Raw genomic sequence first — 6,200 nt, forward strand, 5'->3', positions numbered from 1 at the left:
AAAGGCCAAAGGAGGTTGTACCCAGGGCTGGAGTGGGAAGGAGGAGGAAGTGGTCATTGGGAAATAAGCTGCTGTTTCAAGGGCTTCAGCCATATCAGATGACCACCATAATAATTCAGCAATTCTTACTAGGGCCAGAACCTATCACAGTCCTTACCGCCTCATGGGACCCCTGAAGGAAGCTATCGGGAGCCCGAACAGCAAGCCCACGGCAGTGACAGTACAGGGCCGTTAGTGTCTTGGCTGCCTGCAAGGTGCTAGTGGGCTGCCTCCTGCCTCCCTGCTCCTGCTCTCTTGCTCTCACACGCTGTCCCTCACTGTCGCTCTTTCCTTAACCTCTTGGGCTCATCTGTTTGTCCCACCAGAGTGTCCTGCATCGCTGGAGTGTGTAACCCTACCTGGAATTCCGTTGTTGCTTTTGCACCATCAGTGAATATTTCAGGAGTGAGAAAGTAGTGATAGGGCTGGCCAAATAGCTCAGCGGCCTCCTTCACTTCAAGTGACCAGATTCCTTCCGAGTCTTCATGAATGGAGGGCGTCCCTTCTTCATGGCTTGGCTTTGAAGTGCCTCTGAACAAACCCTTGCGGGTATGTGGCCACTTACCATTTAACATACCCTGCCCATAAGCCCTTTGGAAGGCTTATGGGCAGGTATAAGCCCTTTGGAAGACTTATGGGCAGGGTATGTTAGAGACGATATCTTACCCTGCGCTACGTAAAGCCTATTAAATAGGGTGTGCAAGACAAAACAAAACAAATTGGTTAGCAAGTGCAGGGTGAAACTGAGGTCATGAGAATACTGAAAACAAGGGCTGGCCAAATAGCTCAGTGGATTAAAGCCTGCAAGCAGGTGCAGGGGCCAGGGGTTTCATCCCTGGGCCTGCCTTGCCAACCCCATCCCCCTGGGCGGGCTGAGAGAACAATTGAGACTGGGCGTGGTAGGGTGCGCCTGTAATCCCAGCTCACTAGGAGTCTGATCTAGTAGTGAGACCCTGAGCACCCTGTGGGCCTTCCCCTAAAATACCAAAAAAAAAAAAAAAAAAGGAATGATGCCTTATTATCAACATACTTTGATCTCACAAGTTCTAAAAACTTAGAAGTCTATAGACCCTACCTCTGCACTTGGAGAACTGTTGTTCTGAACTTGTTCCATTGGTAGGGTTAGTTGCAAGCCACTAAACCCCCAATTAACAGCCAAAACATGGTAAGACATTTGTTTCTTATGTAAAATCACTTTATGTTGTCTGCAGATGTAAGCATTCTTCTCCTGAAAAAGGTCAGAGGCCTAGATTACTGTTCTGCTCATCAAGTCCAACTTTCGTTTGTAAAGTCACTTCCTGCTCCATGGTGGCTGCCTCAGCCCCAGCCATCCCATCCACATTCTGCACAGGAGTGAGGAAGCACAAAGAAAGAGAAGGGCATGAAGCAAGTTCTAGATAGCCACACGACAGTCTGATGCGCAGTGCCGTCACACAAACACACTGACCCAGGAGAACCTTGGGAATGCCTCTATTCTCTGTGGCCAAGTGTACAGGCAAAAAGTTTAATAAAAATTCCTGGGAAGGAGAAGACATCTTGTGGGATAATTAGTGTCAGTTGCATCCAAGTGTTCAAGCTGCACCTTTTTCCCAGTGTGAAAGACTTCGATTCGTCAGAGTTTAGGCTCAAGTTTACGTCCAATGACTGCATTTACCCCATTTGCATGGTTCTTCCTATCAGGCCTTAGACTGGCTCCTTGTCAGATGGCCGACAGATGCAGAGTATTTGTCCCTACACGCCTAGTATGCAGTGACAGTTTCCATTGAACCAGTCAGGGTGGGTGAGGCAGCCGGCGTTGCTAGTGACAGTGAGGTTCTTGTGTTTGCTGTCGGAAGACGCAGGAGCCCTCGACACAGGAGCAGGCTTTTCGTGTTTGTGCTTGCGCACAAGGGGTGGGGCTGGGGCAGCGTATGGGTTTGAGAAGTCCCAGGCTGACCTGAGCAAGGTGAAGGGTGCACAGCTCTTCTGGCACCCGGTGAGCAGGGACCTGGTTTCTTAAGTCCTCACGCGTAGAGCTAGTGCTTCGGTTTCGTCGGTGCTCCTCTGTGTCTGTCCTGCCTTTTCTCGCAGTGTAGGTCCCGTTACCATTTCCTCTTCCTCTCGGGGCGTTGCTCACTGTGGTCATGCAGCGAGTTACGTCATTGACTGTTCTCTGCACACCCTTATTATTCAGCCCTTATCCCCTGTAATTTATTCCTAATTGGGAATGTTCCTAGCTAGATCTTAAAGCAGGGCAAATCACTCTCCTGCCTCAGTCAGTTTGACTCCAGTGATCTTGTTTTTCTTGGTTCTGGCTTCTTCTCATCTCTGCTGACAACGCTGTCTTGGAGACGGAGGGAGCGGACCTCCCATCATCTTCTCTCTTGCTGTGCTATCTTGATTCCATAGTCTTGGAGGCTGGACCATTTTAACTTCCAAATTTCTCATGTTTGTTAACGCCATAAAATTGAGGGTTACTTTAGCTGTCTCATCAATAGTCCCTGACAAACGTCAGCTCCGCCACCATCATCTCCTACCAGAATAGCTGGATAAAATATAAAATAGCTATAAAATATAAAATCATATAGGTGAACACAAGAAATCTGTATAAGCAAGACTCCGAGGAGGAGGAACCATTGGAAGGAAGCTTGCTTTGCAGCTTATCAGTTCTCCTTGCATCAGGCAAGAGACCTCAGAAATTCCACTTGCACCCCAGAGCCTCATAATTCTGGATCTCTTAACTACAGAGTGCTGCCAGAGCACAGAAACAAAGGTTTTGGTAATGATACGGTGGAGCTTCCAGCATGTATGATTTTTCTGAAAAATTTGCAAAATTGTAGATGTTCAGGACAGAAAACTTCATAGAACAAAAATGTTAAAATTTAGGCCCTTTCAGAAGAAGGGTCTGCAGAAGGTCTTAGGTGATCGTTAGGGAGCTGAGAGCAAGGGACAAGTTAAAGGTAGAGCAAGCCTCAGACTAGACTTTCTCCGCTACCTTGGTTCTGGCTCGAGTGAAAGCGATCACTGTAGTATCCTAACAGAAAGGATGACCTCTCTGGAGGAAGGTATCACCGTAAGACACCTGGAAACTAACAAGGTTACAACACATCAGAAGACCTGGCCATGTGACCAAACCCAAGCGAGATGGGGTGGGGGGTGAGAGCCGCGCGTGATCCCGACTCTGGGTGTATTGACAAGAATTCTGACAACTAAGATGTTTGAGACAATTATGGGTAGAACAAAGACTATCAGGAAATTCATCTACAAAAATTAAATGGATATTGTAGTACAAAATATGGTATCTACAATTGAGAGCACATTAGATGGATTAGTGGTTTTTGTATGACAAAGAAGGGATCAGTGAATTGTAAGGTAAGTCCCTAGAAAAACACTCTGCAGCATAAAAAGAAAGTGGAATAGGCAAGAGCTCTGAAGGCATGAACATAAAAGACTTAAAAATGAATAAGTGGGGGCCAGTGGGATAGCTCAGCAGACCAAAGCGCCTGCTTAGGAAGCTTAGGCAAAGCACCAGGGACTATGGTTCAATCCCTGGCACCACATGCCACACAAGCCCCGCCCCAGGGAGGGCTGAGCCAGCCCCCCAAAACAAATGAGTAACTGGAACCTCAGATGTCTATCAGAAAGGGAGAGAGAAGGTAGAATCAATACTTGATAAGCTCAGAAAGCAAGCAGAATCAAGAAAATTAGAGTCACACTTAGCTAGATCACAGTAAAACCAACCAAAAACACAGAATGTCTTAGACACCAAGAAGAGAAAGATTTTCAAAGAAGCAACGATAAAACTAATAGCTGATTTCTTCCACAGAAATAACGGAACCCAAAATGATAACATAACTAGCTCTAAAGTGCTTATGAAAAGGGTTAACCTTGAAATCTATGTCCAACCAAATGTCCTTCAAAAAATAAAGGTGAATCAGGTGTAGTGGTGCACATCTGTAATCCCAGCATTCGGGAGGCTGAGGCAGGATGATTTTTGCGTGTTTGAGACCAACCTGGGCTTCCAGGTCAGTACAGCAAGAACTGCATGGCGAGGCCCTGTCTGATAAAGACAAAACAAGCAAACAACAAAAATTGAAGGTGAAATAACTGTTTTCAGACAAAAATCAGAGAACTCTTCACCAGCAACTTGTAAACACTAACAAACCTGGCAGTTTTATTCCAGTAACAAAGTAAACTTCAAGGTTCATCTCGTTTTGTTTGTTAAAATTGATGAAATTTATTTATATGTTTTATGTATACATAAAAATTCATCATAAGGAATTTGCACCTGTATGTCATACATTTTTATTTTTTCTTAAAATTTTTTTTCTTGTTTCCCTACCTGTGTTTTGGCCCCTTTTCTTTTTCTTGTATACAAAGGTTTGCTTCCATTTGTTGTTGTTTTTTCTCTTTTCCTTTCCTTCCTTTTCCCTTACCCCCTCCCTAGCTCCCTTTCTCATTTGAATATTTTCTTCCTATTTCACCCTGTTGTACATTTTGGTCCTTACTTACACTTTTGGGTGCTCACAGCAGAGAAACTGGTATTTACGTATGTGAATTCAGTTTATTTCACTTGAGAGTATGTCTCAGGGTGCATCCACTTCCTTAGAAATGTCTCAAGATTATACTTCTTTAGTGTTCAGTACTACTATATTGCTTAGAAGAGCCACATTTTAATCCATTCATCAGTTGATGGACATTCGAGCTGTGTCCAAGATTTAGCTACTACAAATTGTGCTGCTGTAAATGTGGATGTGCGTCTATTGCTGTGGTGTGATGCTTTTAATTGATTTAGGGAAGATACGCAGAAGCTAGGTCCAATGGGACCTCTGGTCATAGATCTTGAGAAATCTCCACTACGGTGATTTCCACGGTAATTGCACCTGTCCATGTTCCACCAACAGTGGAAAAAAAGGATGCTTTTGTTCTCCACATCTCTGCTAGCATTTGTTATTGATTGATTTCATTTTTGTTTGTGTTTGATTGTGAGATACAACTACTTGCTCCGTAATTCAGGTCAGCCTTGAACTCACTATGTAACTCAGGCTGGTCTCAAATTCCTGACAGTCCTCCTGCCTCATCAGCCTCCCTAGTGCTGGGATTACAGGCATGCACTACCACCCCCAGCTTTGATTTCTGGATCATAGTCATTATTTCTGGAGTGAGATGGAATGTCAGTGTTGTTTTAATTTGTACCTCTGTAATGGCCAGTGATGTTGAATGTTTTTTCATATATGTATTTGTTGATTCTCCTTCATCTGAGAAGTGTATATTCAGATGCCCGTTATTTTAAACTGGTCATTTTCTTTTTTTCTTTCCGTGTGGCAAATAACAGAGACACAGCATAATATAATGAGGGACAAAATCCAAAATGCTGTCACCATAGAGGTAAAACACAGTGACTTTCTTTTTTTCTTTTCATTTATGTGTTTGGTACAGGGTCTCAGTATGTAGCGTGGACCTGTACTGACCCTCCTGTTTCCAGCCTCCCCAGTCCTGGGATTACAGGCATGCGCCACCATGCCTGGACTCCATTTTTGGATTGAATCTTTAAATTTAGGTCTTTAATTTTTTCAATTCTTAATATGTTGTAGATATTTGTCCTTTTGTCTGAGAAAAAACTGGCTTAGAAATTTTCCTCATTCTGTGGGTTGTTTTTTCACACTGTTGGTGATTTCTTTTGTTGTGCAAAACCTTTTGATTTATTTATTTATTTATTTATTTATTTATTTATTTATTTGGCGGAACCAGGGATTGAACTCGGGCCCTTGTGCTTGCCAGGCAAGCGCTTATTCTACTGAGCTATCTCCCCGGCCCCAGCAAAACTTTTTTATTGAGATCCCAGTTGTTGATTCTTTGTAGTATTTTCCATGCAGTTTTGTTTGTGAAGTCTTTGCCTACACCTATGCCTGCAAGTGCTCTACCTATTCTGTCTTCCAGCAGATTCAGTGTTTCTGTTTTTCTGTTTAGACCTTTGATTGACTTTGATTTTATTTTGGTGCATGGTGATAGACATGGGTCTAGTGTTAGTTTTTGGCATGTGAAAGCAGTTTTCCATCACAATTTATTAAAAAAGCTATCTTTTTCCAATAGATGTGTTTGTTCCTTTTGTCGTGCTGTCTCAGCATGCCGCAGGAGTGCGGCTGGCACGGCACACTGAGGATTGAACCCTATTCCCTGCA

This window comes from Octodon degus, unplaced genomic scaffold (genome assembly GCF_000260255.1).
Source record: "Octodon degus isolate 3935 unplaced genomic scaffold, OctDeg1.0 scaffold00062, whole genome shotgun sequence".
In the NCBI taxonomy this organism is placed as follows: domain Eukaryota; kingdom Metazoa; phylum Chordata; class Mammalia; order Rodentia; family Octodontidae; genus Octodon; species Octodon degus.